The sequence below is a fragment of the Myotis yumanensis genome, unplaced genomic scaffold, assembly GCF_028538775.1.
Source record: "Myotis yumanensis isolate MYYU_CA2020_CCGP unplaced genomic scaffold, mMyoYum1.0.hap1 SCAF_2, whole genome shotgun sequence".
Lineage (NCBI taxonomy): Eukaryota > Metazoa > Chordata > Mammalia > Chiroptera > Vespertilionidae > Myotis > Myotis yumanensis.
Window position 1 is genome coordinate 65,751,516 of NW_027223753.1, and position 19,280 is coordinate 65,770,795.

The window sequence follows — 19,280 nt, forward strand, 5'->3', positions numbered from 1 at the left end:
GCCAGAAGGTAAGGCCATCTGCTGTAAACAATGAGGCACCAAGTTTCCTACTTTGTAAAAGGACTCATCAATAGTAGAAGACATATCTTCTCCTCAGGGCTTACTATGAGAAGCAGAACGGACCCTGCTTTCATCAGCCACCGCCCAACACTCTTTTCTGGTCTACGTAAAAGTCCTGTGGAAGTGAGGGAAAGAGGCTGTCAAAATCAGGACTTCCCAGTGACACTTTAGACCCTGAGGCAAAGGAAAAATAATCCATATAGATCCTATCTTTATTGAAAATTTTGATATTTGGTTCATGATAGATATTTTTGTCTTAATTTTTATTTTTTAAAATATATTTTTTATTGATTTCAGAGAGGAAGGAGGGAGAGAGAGAGAAACATCAATGATTATAGAGAATCATTGATTGGCTGCCTCCTGAATGCCCCCTACTGGGGATCGAGCCCGCATCCCAGGCTTGTGCCCTTGACTGGAATCGATCCCAGAACCCTTTAGTCCACAGGCTGACGCTCTATCCACTGAGCCAAACCGGCTAGGGATTAATTTTTATTTTAAAAAATGTTACATTACAATACTATTTATCTTGTTTATTGAGCTTTTGGGTGCCTCGTTAAATTTTGTACCTGAGGTGACTGTCACTGCTTCATCCTAGTTTGGTCCCAGATGCTCAGCATTGTAAAAAGTGCAGCTTTTTACAATGGTGAGAAGCTTTTATTCTCTATAAGAAGATTTTATTCTCTTCTGTGGAGTAGGACTGGGGTTCTTGACTCCTGGCCACCATATAAGACCACAGAACCAGGTTGAACCAGAGAGAGAGCAAGGAACTTCCCAAGCATCAACCCGAGTAGTTAGCTTAGATTTCTTATTCCCAACAGCAAAAGAGTTAGGCCTCATACAAAAGAAAAGGCAGAATCATCACTGGACTGGACATCACCCCTCCCCTGAGAGTGAAGAAGAGCAGAGAAAGAGGCCGCTGTGGGCCCCTCTCTGCTGTGGATTCCTGTGCTCCATCTGCTTTAGGAGCGGGGAGAGGAAAGATTTATATTGACACGGAGTCTGAAGTTTCAACTAGATTGAACTTTTAATAACCAGCAGTGACCAAAGAGTCAGGGCATTTGTCCAAGCTAACAGTAAAGAATGCTAAAGGGAAATCTGGCAGTGTAAGGTGGAAAGAAGTACTTGGAAATGATAAAACCACTTCTTGCTTACTATCATGGAATTGATACCGCACAATAACTGGCTGCATATATTTTGATAATAAATAAAGTTTAGTAAGGACATTATTCATATCTTTCATATCATTGCTTAGTTTTTCTCAGCCTGATCTGTTACTAGTAGATTCTAAAAGAAGAGCATGTGCTCTTTCGGGGAAATTTTTATTTGTTTGATTTGGGCATGAGGAGAGTAAGAACTTGTAGAAATCACTTTCTGAGTTTGACATATTCTTGCATTTCTCCCACAACTTTTATTTCATAACGATTTGGCCCTGGCACAACCTACAAGGGAGGGGAGGAAATGCAATGCCACCTGTACTCAATGACATTGGCTCCCCAGCCTTGCCTGGCATCATTCCCTTTATTTAGTTCTGGTGCCCCAGTGGCTCTAGGTTTCTGACTTTCTGACCTATAAGAGCCACCGTGTAGCAAAGTTCCATTTAGAGAAGGAAAAGGCACACAACTAGAAATCTCTTACCTGTCTAGTTTAACTTCTGGGGTCCATGGGACTCCCTTGTTCAAGCTCCCATTCCCCACACATTGTTGGGATTTCTCTCCACGTCTGAGGCTCTTTGGTTGGTGGGAGGGTGAAGCTCTGATACCATTCATCCTCCTTATATCCTGGATCATCTTCTAGGTTTGGTTCAAGGAACAAAAATAATAGCTTGTGCTCATTCACCATCAAAACTAGGGTTGTGAATAAATAGTCTCTTTCTCACTGATAGAAATTAAAGCCTATAGCTCTTTGTCCCTATCAGAGACAATCTTTTGCAATAAAATAATTGCAAATGGCTTCAATATATATATAGGGTTAATAAATAAAACAAACACAACTTTAAGGGATTTTATAGAAACTTCAGGTTTTTTTCCCCCCTAAGTTTCCGCTCAATATTAATTTTTACCTCAGGGAGAAAAAGGACCTTATATAAAAATCCTTTATTCTCCCTTCCCCCATTTATATTAAGTAACACAAAATTATTTTAATAATGTGATATGGAATCTAGAGACAAAACACTTTGGTCTACAAAAGGGAACCAATTTATTTCATAAATCACATTCTTCTTCTCCTTCCAGCAATTTCCCTTTTCCCTGGGAGGGGGGATGTTATTGTGTTTTTTCTCTGGCTCTTTGTGTAATTTTAATGTATCATTAAGTAACACTTTGCTTTTTAACATAAAGAATTCAGCATGCTTGATGGAGCAGTGCTTCATAGAAAGTTAGTTCACAGCAACAACTGTTTGGAGCAGAGAAGTTTATTAATTTATCAGAACCTTATGTTCAATTTCAGATTTCTCAGCATAGGAACCAACAATCAACTGCACCTGTTGCCAATTAAAGTATTAATGGCACATCAATCAAAGAAAAATCACCTCGAACGGAGATTACACAAGCTCTGTACTCACGTCAGTTTTTGGAAGTCATCCTTTATTTCAAAAACAGGTGAGATCTACAAACTATAGCCCTCAATCTGCATCCTCCCCTTCTCCTCTATGATGGTTTAAGTGGCTGGATGCCTTAGACTGTGGGGGCGAATGCATTTTACACTGGAGGAAACCACTGTCACGTATTTAAAAAGTAATAATGTGGCTGTACATGTGGAGAGTGGCAGGGCCCTGTTAACATTTGTACGAAGCTTGACAAAAGTTAATTATTAGGCTTTGCAGAGAGCGGGGAAGCACCGGCACTGCTCATGATGGATGGAATCTTCATTGCCCGCACAGGTTGCCATGTTTACCTAGCATAAGAAATGCATGGTGCTAACCGGGGAGGCCGGCAGCGAAGGCTCTGCTTTTTAATCCCTTATTTCGAATAGGACAATATTTTCTGGGGGAAGGAATGGAATGAGGATAGTGAGGGTGGGGCAGAAGCAGTCAGTAGAACCTAGGCTCCACTCCTGCCCGTGACCTTGCTCTGGTTAGTTAGTAGTTTTTACACCTGTAAGGAGAGAATGCAGTGACTATGAACTGGGGCCCCAGGAGGATTGATTGAGATAGTGTGTGGAAGAGTCCAGCAGAGTGCCTGGCACAGGCAGGCTCTTCTACGTTTCTTTTCACCACCAGGGTTGGTTATCTTGACGGGACGGCATCGCTACCTCACTGGGCTAATGCAAGGTACACGGAAGTCACTTCTCAGTACTTGGCCCGAGCCTGGGAACAGAACATCTGGGATGGATGAATACCTCCCCTAGACTCTTCTGCCAAAGCTGTCCTAAATTTCCTCCCTATTTCTCCCTTCTTGAATCCCTATAGTTTTTAGTATCTAGAACACTTAAAAGATATTCATCATGTCTACTGCCTGGCTGTTTCATGGAGGTAGAAACGGCAAAGAGACTGCACCATGATCTTTGGAGTCAGATAGGCCTGGGGCCAAATTCAGGCCTGGTCACTTTGGAGCTGTGTCATCCCTGGATAAACTTACCAGGCTACTTGCTGCTTCAGATTCCAACACTGCACAATGGGCATTAATACTGACCTCACAGCATGACTCAAAAGCATTAGTGTGATGGGGATACAAACACCCTGCACAGTGCCCAATAAAGAATGGCATTTTTTGTTGTTGGAATTTGCCATATGGGGTCAGAGTAGATGGTCCCACTGCATCTCAGAGGTTCTGGCAGATGGGACAGGCTCAGCAGGAAAAGTGTCGAATCTAGGAGAAACAAGTCAAAGCAAGTAGGAGAATTTGAGGCAGGAGTAGTTGGCTCTCTAACCCAATTGGTAAAACTCACAGATGATAGTGACATTTGCCCTTTGAGGCAGGGACAGAAGATGCTGGTATCCAGCCTACCTGATATCACTATTGGAAGTTTCAGGTGCATCTGCCTGATATCCCAATTAGACTATACGCTTAAAGGCAGGAGCTGTGTTTTCTTCTTTGTTGTGTTCTCCTGTGTTCAGTAGAAAGCTTGACACATAGTAGGTGTCCAATTAATGTGCTGATCAATGGAAAGTTTCTTTGTTCTCTAATTATTACTGGTAACCAAAGTTTCCATATAATGCTTAGAGTATACTTTAAAAGAAAAAAAATTACTGTAATGTAATAAATATAGCAATATATGTCACATATTTTGGATGGCAGAAGTCTGGGAAAAAGAGGAGTGTCAGTATAAGGGATCTTAATGCAAAAATGGTTTGAAATGACTGCTTTAAAGCATGGCTAGAATTTGACATCCTCCATTACAGTATACTTAGATATACATTTTTCCCACCCACATTTTTTTCCTTTGCAGAGCTATTTCCTTTTGCCTATTTATTGTGGTGTAATGAGTTGTGAACAATAATACCGCAGGCTTCCTTCCTGCCTCTCTATTGCCTAGCCTTAAAAATGGGTTTGACCAGCCCATCAGGCGTGGCCCAGTGGTTGAGCATGGTCCTATGAACCAGATGGTCATGGTTCGATTCCTGGTCAGGGCATATGCCCAGGTTCCAGGATCGATCTCCGGTATGGGGTGTGCAGAAGGCAGCCGAATAATGATTCTCTCTTATCATTGATGTTTCTATATCTCTCTTCCTCTCTGAAATCAATAAAAAAAAATATATATTTTTAAAAAAAGAATGGGTATGACCAATCATAGAACCTCATCTCAGGTAAGAGACTGGCACATGATCATAACAAGGCCAAGAAATTGTTCAAGATAAGGATGCCATGCTTACACGGTCATTTCTTCCTCTAGGGTCTCTAAGCCAGGCTTTCAGAGGTGAGGCTCCACTAGGTGCAATCCCTTCTGCAGCAGCAGCACACGAGGTGCCATTGCTCAAAGAGAAGAGCAGCAGATGAGGGAAGCAAAAGGAGAGCAGGAGAGTCTGTGAACAGAATAGTCCTGGTTTCAGGGCCTGGGCCCTTTGCTGGTGGTCTTGTCTTCACTTCTGAAAGCTATGAAGCTTCTTCTTCAACCCTTAAGCTAATACCACTTTTATTTTCAAGCTCATTTGAGTTGAATTTCTTGTTGCTTGCAACTTAAAAAGAGCCTGACCAACACATTTGGGCTATAGATCTGAAACATTCACTTCAGAGCCCCGACCACCTTCCGTCCCTACATCCAGAACAGATGCATATAGTACAACAACCTCTGTTGATATAAACACACCCATCTGACATTCAGTTTTCAGCACACTGTGTGTGCATACGTCAGGAATTCTCAACCTTGGCACTGTGGCATTTGGGACCAAATAGCTTAGTGCAGTGCAGGCTACTTAACATTATTTCTGGCCTCTACCTACCAGGTGCTGGTAACAATATCCCCACGGGTTCTGACACACAAAAATGTCAAAAATGTCCCCAGTGTCAGCTGGGTGGGATGGGAGAGCAAAGTTGCTCCTGTTAAAAACTGCTCATATATATAGAACATAAGCTCCATGAGGGCAGGCTGTCTTTTTCTTTCTCTCTCCCCCCGCCCCTCTCCCCCCCCCACCCCCCCCGCCGCCCGTATGTCTCCCCAGGACCTAGAACAATGCTTGCCTCACCTTAGCTACTCAGTATTCATTTACTCTGTGAGAAAACAAATGGCTCCAGGTAAATGGAGGACCTACTGCCCATGCTGCTAGAATCCAAAACAAGGAAGAGCAGACCAACGAAGGCAAATGTGTCCACTCCTAATTTTATGACCCAGAGCTAGAAATACAAAACAAAATAGAGCAAAATAACAACCCCCCCCCCCACCCCGACCCCACCCCATGCATCATTTGGCAAACTAAGAGTCTTATATATAGTACTGATTTTCTTAATGAGGAAGGTAGAGAGTTGGGGCAGGAAGGAGAAAAACATTGATTTTAGGAATTCTCTTCAAAGCGCCCCAGCTTTCTACATTCTCCAATCCCTCCCTGCCCCTTCAAACAGAACAGGATAGTCCAGTGAAGACTGCTTTGGGACCTGGGTGGCTAAAACAGAACCTGGGAGCACGTCTCAGAAGGAAGAGAACATCTATGGCAATTTTGTTTTTATTCCTTAAAAATGGCACACGCTTTTTGAATTGTGGTGTGATTTCCACACCTTCGCAGGTAGTTTTCCCAGCAGCACTAAAATAATCCGCACATAGAAAAGCCACCCCCAGATTTTATCCTCCTCCTTTTATTGTAACTCCATAAAAAATTGTGAGTTGGGAAATTTAGTTTTACAGTAAGTTTTCCCATGTCAAAGGGTCCCTGATATACGTACATATACATACATATTCTTGGCAATAATAATGTAACGTTCGTGAAGTGACTGTGACTTATACGATCCAGTCACATGGTGCCAGTCAGACACAAATCACATCTACTACATCCAAACAGAGCAGTGATTACACAGACAGTAAACTGCCAGGCAACAACCCCAGCTCATCAGAAGAGAAATGACCCAGAGCTGCTTCTCAACTGCACAGCCACACCCTCTGTTTTCTCCACTGGCATTGCACCTGGTCCCAGTAAGGGAGTCACTGACTGAGACCTTCGGAAAGCCTTAAGTTCTTAAAAAGGGTGACTTTCTCTTCACCAGTCCCAAACAATTAGTTTACTTTTCAGCAGTGAGTGTTTCACATCAAGCAATTTTGTTTATTTGTTCCTCGTAGGAAGTGGAGAGCAATCAAGTCCCCAGGGGAGGAGGTCCTGGGTGGTCACCAGACATCCCACCAGCGAACTGATTCAGTTCTGCCTCAGCCATAGAATTTCATGCCTCAATAACGCTTAAATCACTACGTTGTTGGGAGCAGGATAATGCGGTCAGAGACACTCACCTTGGAGTTGGACAGCCTTGGTTTGCAAATTTACTGACATAGCTTCTCTGGGTCTGTTTACATTATAATCCTCTTGGTGCCATTGTGATTGACTTTATTCATGGTCACTCACAGATAAGGAAAACCACGAACGTCAAATCCATGAATGTGAAGACACATAATGCAACTTTAGGGTGCAAGTGGCAATAATAGTGTCGAGTATTCCAGGTCTCAAATGTTTTCATACTTCTGGATTGTTTGGGGGAACAAATTTGCTAGTAGGCTGCAGGTGGGAGTGAATACCTTGGGTTCTCAGTTCAGATATTAACTTCTAAGGTGGCTGGACTTGGAATTCTCAAAAAAACATCATTTCATTCAACGTTATTTTGTTACAACATTGATGAGACACCATAAGAACTGAACTCTTGTTTATATAAATTAGCCTATGGGGGAAATTGGTTTCATGATATGTTCGTGCTTAAAGTTACAGAACCTATCCATGGCATTAGGTGAGGACTTACTGTATATGATTCTATTCTAGGCTAGCCCATTATTTATCTGTTCTTCCTTACTTTGCCATTGGGGATAAGAGAATCATTTCATCTGAAGTTAACTAGCCTCCTATTACCCTAGCTGGTTTGGCTCAATGGATAGAGTGTCAGCCCTGTGGACTGAAGGGTTCCAGGTTCAATTCTGATCAAGGGCACATGCCCCAGGTGTGGGCTTGATCCCCAGTAAGGATGTGCAGGAGGCAGCTGATCAATGATTCTCTCTCATCATTGATATTTCTAACTCTCTCTTCTTCTCTGAAATCAATAAAAATATATTTAAAAACAAAACAAAACAAAACAAAACAAAAAAACTAGCCTCCTATTGAAAGCTGTAAAGCAGTGGTCAGTAAATCTCCATCATAATAATTAATGAATGCAAATGCCTAAATTATTCAAGCAAATTTCATTTTTCCAGTAAATATATGTGCCCAATTAAAAGGCAAATCATTGAGATCTTAAATGTGAAATTGAGAAATTTGAAGTTTTCTTACTAAGATGATCCAATTGTCAACTTCTATTGAAAAACTGAAGTTCAAGTCTTACTTTAAAAAGAAGTATATCTTGAAACATAGATAATACCTGACTCTTCTATCTAAAGAGTATTAAATTGCCTTTCCAAAGTACCAGAAAGCTTTAATTAATTACCAATCTGCTTATGAAGCTACACCGAGTGCTGTGAAAACTGAAATAAGCTTGGCCTCTGGCTTTAAGAGGATATTAATCTGTAATATATACCATCGATGATAAAGATCACATTAAACTATGGGGAAACATTAACAGAATGAGCAATATAAAAGCTTCCAATTGTTTGTTATTTTCATTTTTAGATGGCTAAATTTGAATAAATAATTGTAACCTGGCTGGGTGAGCAGACTTCATGGAGCCATAAAGAAGGATTAAATGTGCTTATTTCTAAACTAGAGGACCAGTGCATGAAATCTGGGCACTTGGTGGTGGGGGTGGTCCCCTCAGCCCAGCCTGCACCCTCTTGCAGTCTGGGAGCCCTTGGCGGATGTTCGACTGATGGCTTAGGCCCGCTCCCAGCTGTCAGTCGGACATCCTTAGTGCTGCCACGAAGGCGGGAGAGACCCGCCACCACCGTTGCACTCTCCAGCCATGAGCCCAGCTTCTGGCTGAGCGGCACTCCCCCTGTGGGAGCGCACTGATCATCAGGAGGCAGCTCCTGTGTTGAGCGTCTGCCCCCTGGTGGTCAGTGCACATCATAGTGACCGGTCGTTCCACCAAAACTGGCTCTCTGACATCCCCCAAGGGGTCCCAGATTGTGAGAGGGTACAGGCCAGGCTGAGGGACCCCACCAGTGGACAATCGGGGCCGGGGAGGGATGTGGGAGGTTAGCCAACTGGGGGAGGGACTGCGGGAGGGCTCCAGGGCATGTCCGGCCTGTCTCACTCAGTCCCAATCATCTGGACCCCAGCAGCAAGCTAACCTACTGGTTGGACCATCTGCCCTATGGTGGTCAGTGCATGCCATAGTGTTTGGTCGACCGGTCAACTGTCTGCCCCCTGGTGGTCAGTGCACATCATAGCAACTGGTCAACCAGTCGACTGTCTGCCCCCTGGTGGTCAGTGTGCATGTCATAGTGAGCAGTTGAGCGGCCTTAGCATATCATTAGCATATTACACTTTGATTGGTTGAATGGCCGACTGGTCGACCAGACACTTAGCATATTAGGCTTTTGTTATATAGGATATTTCTCAAATTGGCCTACTTTTTTCATCTCCACTCCTACATACTCTAGGCCACCATCATGTGATGCCTGAGTTATCGCAATATCCTTCAACCTGTGGGTCATGACCGCTTTGGCAGTCGATTGACCCTTTCACAGGGGTCGCCTAAGACCATCCTGCATATCAGACATTTACATTAAGATTCATAACAGTAGCAACATTACAGTTATGAAGTAGCAACGAAAATAATTTTATGGTTGGGTCACAACATAAGGAACTGTATTTAAAGGGCCAGAAGGTTGAGAACCACTGTTCTAACTGGTCTACTGTCTTGTCCCTTATGGCAAATCTTTTTTCTCAAGTGAAGTCAGGGAATTTTTAAAAGTGGGTACATGACTCATTCACTTCCCTGCTTAAAACCTTTCAGTGGCTCCCACTGCTCTGAAATTAAGGCCAACACTTTGGGTTTATAAGGCCCCATGTGACTTAGCTTTTGCTTACCTTTCTAGCCATTTCACCCCTTGCAAATACCCGTCAGCTTCTAACACAGCTGGCCATGCCTTCTTTTTCCCTGACTCAGCGTGGATAGTTCTTCAGGGACAATTTTTTTGACCTTTGAAGTTGGGTTAGCTGATCTTTTCCCATCCTACCATAGCTCTACTGGTCACCTCTCATAATAACTATATAATAATACAATATTTACTTTTGTTTTTAAAATATATTTTTATTAAATTGGTTTGGCTTTTATTTTAAGAATTCTATTTTCAAAAATCTCTGGTGAATTTAGCATGTACCCAAGGCTGAGAACCACCAACTTTGAGCCCAAATGACCCCATTATGTATGATATATGTTATTCTCCCATATTTTACAGATTACATATATATTTTCTTTCTTTTTAAAAATCTTTATTATTGAAAATATTACATATATCTCTTTTTTTCCCACCATTGACCTCTTCAAGCCCACCCTCTGCCCCAGCCCCAGGCCTATGGTCTGTGTCCATGGGTTATGCATATATGCATACAAGTTCTTTGGTTGATCTCTTCCCACCCACTCTTCTTTCCCTTCCTTCCCTTCCTTCCCTCTGAAATTCAACACCGTGTTCCATGCTTCTATGTCTCTGGACCTATTTTGTTCATCGGTTTACTTTGTTCATTAGATTTCACATGTGAGTGAGATCATGTGATACTTATCTTTCTCTGACTGGCTTATTTCACTTAGCATAATACTCTCCAGGCAATCTCTACTAGTGTTTAAGATTCATGTGGACAGGGCTATCCATTTCTTATTTACCACTATAGCCCTAACATTTGACATAGCTCCTGGTAAAAAGAAGTAGATGCCCAGTGAACATTATGTTGAATTAGGGGATGGTTTTTTAGTGGGTTAGTTGCTTCTTGCATTGGTGTCTACACTGACTCCCACTGTAGCTCTGTCTAATATGGCTTGCTATAAAAATGAAATATTCTGTTTCTGTGGTTGGCTGATACAGTATCCCTTAGGTATGTGTGGTTAGTGAGCCCTGCAGACATGGCTGGTGAAACTAAGGATCTAAATATTAACTTACTTATCATTATAATTAATTTAAATACTACATGTGGACAACTGTGCTGGACAGCACAGCTCCAGCAGAACTTTATCTGATTCACACACAGTCAAATTTTCTCAGGAAATAGGTCAAGGCTGCCGTTTCCAAGAGTAGTCTCTAGTCACATGGGGCTATTTAAGTTTGAATTAATTAAAATAAAAGAAAAGTTAAATAGTTAGTTCCTCGATCATGCTAGCCACATTTCATGTGCTCAAAAGCCAAATGCAGCTAGTGGTGTCCACATTGGGCATCACCAGATATCTCCATGATTACAGAAAGTTCCAATGGAGGGCACTGGTTTGGAGAACGGCTCACCCGACCAGAAACAAAGATGGACACGCCCAGCAGTGGGTGGCTTGTTTCTACCACCCTCCTATTTGGCCCTGACTACTGGGACGACTTGACTAGAGAACCGGGGTCACAGTGCCACTTGATAACATCCACCATTTGCTCACACTATGTGAATAGCATATGGACCTCTAGATCCCAGGGTAACCACAAATTAGGAACACTAATGAGACCAAAGTAGGTGAACACCACCAGGGAAGGCATTTTCTCGTGAGAGAGTGTCAGGGCCAATTTCAAGGCTCCCAAGTCAGGCTTCCTATTTATTCCCAGAAATGTCCGCAAGGAAGGTTGCAGTGACCACTTGGCCCCTTGCTGCTACCTGATTCCCAGAATGTACCCTCTTCCCAGAGCATCTCTCTTTTCTCTTTATTTGCATTCAGCTCTGAGATTGGCCACCTCTCCTCCCCCATGATGCAGCTATTGGCAGCTACTCTTGTCTTTGTTGCCTCCAGAATGGATAACCACAGCGCGTCTCTGGAAGCCCACCCAGAAGCTTCAGCTGGCTCAGTGTGGCTCTGTCCATCTGCCTAAAGGCACGGGCAAGCCGCGCCAGGAGCACCTGCTCTCCACAGTTTGCCCTGGCCACCTCATCACTTCAGTGACAGTCAAGGTGCAGCCCGGAACGCCCAGGCTTGAAACTGCCGCTTTGAAGGTTGTCTCCTCCCCTTCAGCACCATCACAGCAGGGGGATGCTGATCAGCTAAGAACAGTCCCAAGCAGGGGGTGAAAGTCAGGGCATTTGCTGAGGAATCTGCTTCCTCTCCTGGTTTGACAAAGCTGACTTTTCTGTGTTCAGGGACACGGTGGAACAGCCATCTGTTTAGTTAGGCTTCTGCCATGAAGGGTGGTCTTGGGGAGTGGGTATTTAAATAGTGTTTTTCTGCTCTCCTCATGTAGATTTGAAACTCTAAACACATTAATAAAAAATAACCACAAGCCTTCATTTTCTATTAAGAATCTCTTTGTAAGTTAACTTTCTTGTCAACTCTGTCACTCTTCCCCCCAGAATAGTCCACTCACCACATCACCCTTTTTTGAATCCTAATTTCTCAATCTTTGCCCCCAAGAAGGACTTTGTTTTCGTTACTTTACCAGTTCCCTTTACTTCTTCTTACGTCCACTCTGCCCCCTTGTTTTAAAACCACAACCATTAAAAAGTTCTTTTAAAGAACACTTAAATACTATCCCCCCCCCCAACAAAAAATGTCTTGTCAGATTTCTTCTTCTTGTTTGCTTCAGAAAGTGGCGCTTTGATTGTCCATTAGAGAGTTGTTTACATTTCTCCAAAAGCTCCATTTAGTTTCCTTGACAAGGTGGAATAAGTGACTGGCTGTGATGGATAGAGGCACCTGTCCTAATGGCTGCTCACACTGTGCCCACCAGTGCAGGTTACATTGATAAATTGACAACAGTTGGGACATGCTCTGCTAGCAGCAAGAATGAGGCTACGAGGACAGACACAGGCGGTGAGACAGTCTGCTTTAATATTCCTCCGAAAGGTGTACAGCCTCCTAATCTAACACCCCAACAGCTGCGGTGAGGAATTAGTGCACAGGCAGAATTTCTTTGTTTCCATGACACCACCTCTGCCAGTTAGTCTAGAATTATATTTACTGTAACGGATTCCTCCGTCTTCCAGTCTGTATGCCTGCAATCCTTGAAAAACAGCATTGTAAGATTTTAATTTCGTGGTGTTATATATATTTATTTATTTATCAAAATTCCTTCATGGAAGACTTTCCTTTTCCCTTTGATAAGAAAAGCAACAAAACGCTGCCTATTACCTATGAGTTGGCTATTAGGAAAATGTGGAAAGAAGCCTTAGTCAAGGCTAAGGTGTTAATTACCTGGAATAAGGAGCTCAGGAGGTTCCAAATTTCCAGTAACAAAGAGGTGACTGTCTATCACTAAACCCCACTCAGCTGGGGGTCTTAGAAGGTGTTCAGTTCTCTACCCAGCTTACGCTTGCGTTTTCTTTTTTTCCACTCCTGTTGCTTTCATGTCCCCTTTAACAAGGTGGGCCCAGCAGTGAGTCCCAGCAGTGGCATCTGCCCATGTTGACAAAGGGCCCAGGCAGGCACATGGCTCTAGGGCAGGTCCCTGACTTTGCAGCCTCCCCTCACAATGTCCTTCTTCGCAGATAAGTTGGGATCACCGGGGCCAAGGGCGGGGTGGGTCTGCTGACACAGCTGGGCCAGGAGCAGCAGCAGCAACAGCAGCAGCAGCAGCAGCAGCAATCTCGACACGGCCCCTCGCTTCATCCATTACATGCTTATCTTAACTGAAGACTAACCTAAAGGAACAAATGACCACAGAGAAAAGGCTCCAACTTAATACAGAGTCATAAAAAAAAGAATGCAGGAGCAAAAGAAGCATGGACATAATAATGCTTTTCTGAGCCCGGCTTTTAAATGGCCTAGTTACAGATTTTATGATAAGACACAGTTTGCCTTTATGATTTGCATGGGTAATGAAGCAATTAGGAGCCATCATATATAAAACATGCTAGTTCTTCATTAGACACCAAACAGAATGTCATAACACAAGATGCATAGTGTGGCAAAGCTCAAGTGACTTGCTTGTTCTGTTTACTTTGCATGGAGTTGTGTTGGAAGCTGGTTGCCACTTGCATGGCATTAGAAGGCTAGACTGTGGTTAGTTTGATGTGAAATTCTGACTGGCTGGCAGTCGCCTCCACTCCCCACCCCCTAACTGCTACTAAATTTCATTTCAAGTTATAATTATTGACATTGGAAACAGCTACTCGGATCACAACAACAAAGCAACAATTATACAGGATCTGGTGTTTCTCATGCAAATTACAGCAATAAAATACAGGAAAATCCGGCCCACTTACAGACCAGTCTTTGTCTTTGGAGAACACAGTCTGAACTATTTGGTTAACTAAATTAAAATGTAAATCTTGGCTGGCTTTTCTTCTTAGATAGAGATATGAAACAGTTTCTAAAAGACAGAAAAAGCTTAAGGGACCACATTTCAAACAACTTGTCATGAATATATTTTTTTAATGAATTAGGGCTGAAAAGCTTAACTGTCTATAACAATCAAGGTTTCGAAAATGTTGCTCAGATAGGAAAAACATAAGGGAAGACAGAGCCCTGTATATTTACCGCTCACATGTTTGTTTATAAGGGAACTTGGGAGCTTGAAAGATGTACAGTAATAGAGTCCCTTGCGTTTTCACAAGTAAAGCCATAGCTCTCTTATTCCCAGTCGGTGTAACATGTCTAATGAAACATATAACCCAGAGAAGATTAGTGAGCATGAAAACTGAGTTCTTTTACTTTAATACAGTTGCTTTCCTTCCTGATCTTTGTTTCTTCTTTCTTACAAAGCCGGGCCTGTGAAAGTGTCATAGTCAGGGAGGGCGAAGTTAAAAAGTCAACCACAGGCGTGGCATTTGCATGAGGGAGCTGTGAATGCAGCCACTCAGAGCCACATGGAGTTCTGCAAAGAACCGGAAACAATGATTTGAAGGTTTCAGATCCATTATCATGACTGCATTTAAAAAACAAAACTAAACTAAACAAAGCACCCCTCAACCAGCATAAAAAAAAGGGTGGATTCACAAGGCCCAGAAAGAAAGCAATGCTACAGAAGACAACATCAAAGCAAAGAGGAAAAACCACCGCTGTGCCCCTGGCCAGGATTCAGCTCACAGCGCATCTGCTTTGAAAGCCATCCCTCTGAGTTTGACCACAAGTAAACTGACCCCGGTGAAGCCATGACAAAGGAGGATACTGATGTTTAATTTATGTATTTAATTTTTTTTTATACAGGGAAAAGCAATTGCGTGATCACATCTCATTTATAACACATCTGATCTTTAAAAGGCAATAATTTTACAAATGCACTTTTGCATTAAGAATACTGTTATCATACTCATGGAGCAAACGCTGTGTGGGCAGTCACTCTGACTTATAGCAGCTCGGTACAGCCGCTGCAAGATAACCAAGAGTAATGGTTTTTGATAATCAGGCCACACTATTAATATAACATGAACCACAAGTGCTTTTGTACTGCAGCCCTGGTTAAACTAGCAAATCTCATTGGGATATAAAGAAAGGGTGGGGAGTCATGTTCTCTTTTCTGCTGCTTCTGCACAGAAAAATATGCCTCCCGGTGCTGTCTTAGGTGTTTCATGTCTCAGGGAACGCTGGGCAGCGCTGAAGAATGTTTCCCTTTAGAACCCCTGCTCCTTTCTGCTCAGTTCGAACTCAACGACTACCCGCTAGGTCAAAATTTAGGTCCATGAAATGTAGCAGATGGATTTCAAATGGCAGTTCTGTTGGCTGGGGTAAAGCTGGTGGAACATGCTGAGGTCCATAGCAAGCTGGGTTTGTGCTGGTCGCTCACTGTTGAAATATTGCTGGGTGAAAGGGGTTCATTTTGGCTGATGTGAGCAAAGGGGAATGCTGCCCCTTCGTCGCAAATGTTAATATGAAGGAAAATCAGAGAGAAGTACTTCTGCTGTAAGAGTCAGGCAACATAATCATAACAAGTAAAAACAGGCTTAAGCATGTCACTACAATGTTTATTCATATGGTGACATTTACTGTAACTTTCCTCTAAAAGGCATTGGTTTCCTCCAATTTTAACAATCCAGAGACCATTATGAAGTTATCTTTGCACACATAATGTGTATCTCTGTCGTATAGCTCTCCGTTTCCTAGGACATGTGCTGTGGGGGTGAAGTACGTTGTCAAAATCAATGCTTGGGCTATTTCTGTACATTTAAAAAGGCATGTATCCAGCAAAGAAATACATGGTTCCTGAATTTCACATTGTAGAGACAGGGTTAGAAAAGGCTGATTAAAGGGGCTGAGACCCCCGTGAGGCGAGACTGAGCGCCTTGTTCAATCATTTAAGAAGCTCTTCCAATGCCGTGTTTTTCATAAAACTATCCCTAATGAGGCAAATCAGGAGAGGATCTTCCTGGACCGCTCCAGTTTTCATGGAAGGAGATGAAGGTGAATGTCCGCAGGGTTTTGATTGTGATGCCCTTGCGGCAATTGCCAAATATTGCTTTGTATTGTTAGTCATTTACTTGTTCGTTCGTTCATTCATTCAGCAAACATTACTGAGCACTGACTATGTTCCAACTAACGGACAAAGCATGGAGGAGAAGGATGAAATAAATCAGCTTCAAGGAGATCAGAATCTGGTAGGAAAGAATAGACATGTACATAATTAATTATAAAACTTGGTGGAACATGATAAGGAGAAGTTCATGTAAGCTGCACTGGGAAAGATTACCTTGAACAAGATGAGATTAATGAAGACATTAATGCATTTAATCTTGAAGAATTTGTAGTCTTTGCATACATATTTTATTTTCCCTGCTATGTTGTAAATTAGTTGAAATTAGTCACCATGTCATATATATATGTATATATATGTATATATATATTGTGTGGAGCAGAATGTTTGATCTATGGAAGAATTACATCAATCAATACTGTCTACAGAGTACTTATTAGGTTTCAGGCATTGTTGTAAACACACATTATCTTACTTAATCCTTGTAGCACTTCTTGAAGGAAGATTTAAATTATCCCCATTTTACAGAGAAAACTGAGGCCTTGAGAGGTTAACTAACTTGCCCAGGATCATGGCTATTAAGTGGAGAAAATGGACTGGAGCCATTACATTCCCCACTAATACATTCTACTGCCTGTGTCTGGTAAACATTGTCTGAATGTTGCATAAGCTGGTAGAAGTTTCTTAACAGTTATAATGCAGTTTCATTTACCACGGCAAGATTTTTTAAGAACACTTAGCACAGAAAACAAAACAAAAAAATCATCAGGGTGCATAAAAATTTGTTTATGAATAAACTATTAATTTCTGCAAGAAAGCCAAGCACTTGTCCACAATATATTTGTTTCTAGAACGCCTTGAGGTTATAAATCATCTAAGAGGGTGTTGACTTACTATGATATTTTTTGAAAAGTTGATGCTGTTTAATGAATACACAGCATCATTGCTCTGAGCATTAAGTCCAGCATTGATTTTTTCATTTTCATTACACGATGTAATAATACACAACAGTACAGTAAATTCAGATTCTAGGAACTTGAGTCTCCTACATGAGACTTGTGTAGGAACTTTAGTGTTCTACATGCAGGGCAGAACAATCCTTCCCTGTCAGAAGGAAATCATTGACATCAGAAGGTGATCAATAGCTTCATCTTGTCTGCACAAATCAGATCTCTCAATGACATAGATTGTTGGGATTTGGTGGGCCAACTACATAGGGAATAAGCTATGGCACTTTATATACAAGTAAGTGAGCCACCCTTTCAACTGGAGAAGTGAAGAAACTGGATGTGCTCAGATGGAGCAAGTATCTGCATTTCAGTGGGTTCAGTCTCTGCTTAAATCCTTTCTCCACAATAAACTTCTCTGTTTCAAGAATAAGTTGTGAAAAAAATGCATATGAAACTAATAGATGCATTTGTTGTTCTAAAAATTGGGAAAGAGCAAAGAAAGCTATAATACCAAATCTGTTGAAGTTGCTGAAAAATGGCTATTCTTATACATCATTGCAGGGAGTACAAAAAATAGTTTTCTTGGGAATTTTGAAACCTTACCTAGAGCTATAAATTACTTTGTCAAAGGCACACCTAATTTCATGGCTAGTAATACATCGTAAGAAGATAATTAGCTATGAACATAAAGATCTGTTGACAATAATATACATCTAAAATATTTAAAATATTTAAAAATTAGAAATGGCCTAAATTTTAATCAACTGGGAAATGAATAAATTCTAGTACATCTATAAAATAAAATGCACCATAGAATAAACAGATATTATATCTGTGTCATAAAATTACTGATACTTTTTACTTTTCCTTTTTATACACTTTCATCTATTTTTCCAAATTTTATACTATGAACATGTATGTTTTTATATCGAGAGTCAAATGTATGAAATACGATTTAGAAGGCTGTGAGGCATGCTGAAGATCCTTCCGGAAGAACCCCAGCCTTTTTTCATGTAGATAAGACTTGTCCCTTTTGTCCCTAGTGTTCACTCTCAATTGCTGAAATCAATGATGCTTTTTCCACAGTAAAGTCTAGGAAAGGCAGAACTTTTTGATGGGATATGAGCGAGAAACCATTAGATGAACTTAGAAGAGGAATGAGTATCTGAAATATACATCCAAGAGAAAAATATAGGAAAGTTGATTTTGAGAACTTATTAGAAAACTTCAAAAATATTCTTTCTGCCAAGTTAATCATATCTAAATGTTCTCAGGGTGAGTTAGGTTTTGGACTGTGGACATAGGCATAACAATATAGTTCTCTTTTACTTCATAAGTGATAATGCTGATAATGCCTAACTTTAATAAGTGAAACATTAGGAATAGATCTCAGCACAAAGTTTTTAAGATAAAGGAAAATAAGAGAGAACAGTATTTAAAGCAGACATGAACATTCCTTGCCTTGAACTTCCCTACATAAGTATTATGGCAAAGTCCATTATAGTAGGACTGGCAAAGAAAAATGTCTTGGGATAACAGAAAACTAAAATTAGAATTAACTGTACATAATCCCATCCCCTCATTTTAAAGATAAAAGAATATGGATATAGGCAAGTTGAGAAACTTTTTTCATATTCTATAGCCAGCCATGTGTGAGTCCGGCATAAAATTCAGGTTTTTAGACTCCTTTCATGGTCACCTTGTCTGAGCCTGCATGAGGCAAATTGCTCTGCTGAAACTGTAATCTGTTGTGTAAATGGTTTCTTTGCTAGTTTTTCTAGTAGCAGAACAACCTACTTTAAAGAAAGCTCAATGTCAAAAACAAAAAGCAAAGAGAGAGAGAGAGAGAGAGAGAAAAGAAAAGAAAGGAAGACATCATTGACCAGTGTTAAATAATGCAGGTAAATAAAAATTAATATTTACTGTGAAAATAATACTACTAATGCCTTGTACAGTATAAAATATATCTAAAATTAATAAAAAGAAATAAAATGTTAAAAATTGGAGCAGAATTTAATAAAATAAAGAGGTACAAGAGAAAAAACTTTAAAATCCTAGTGATTTTTTGAAGAGACTAAAATATCATCAAACCTATGACAGAATTGGTTGAAGAGGAAAAATATGTAATATAAGATAAAGAAAATATAAAAGAAGTATTAAAAATAAAAACTAAAGCATAAGTATAAA

At 41.1% G+C, this 19,280-nt stretch overlaps 1 pseudogene; it reads left to right on the top strand.

Annotated features, from left to right (window-relative positions):
* Positions 1-16,012: 16,012 nt before the first annotated feature.
* Positions 16,013-19,280, top strand: part of LOC139002427 (protein FAM200C-like) — a 53,274-nt pseudogene continuing 50,006 nt past the window's right edge.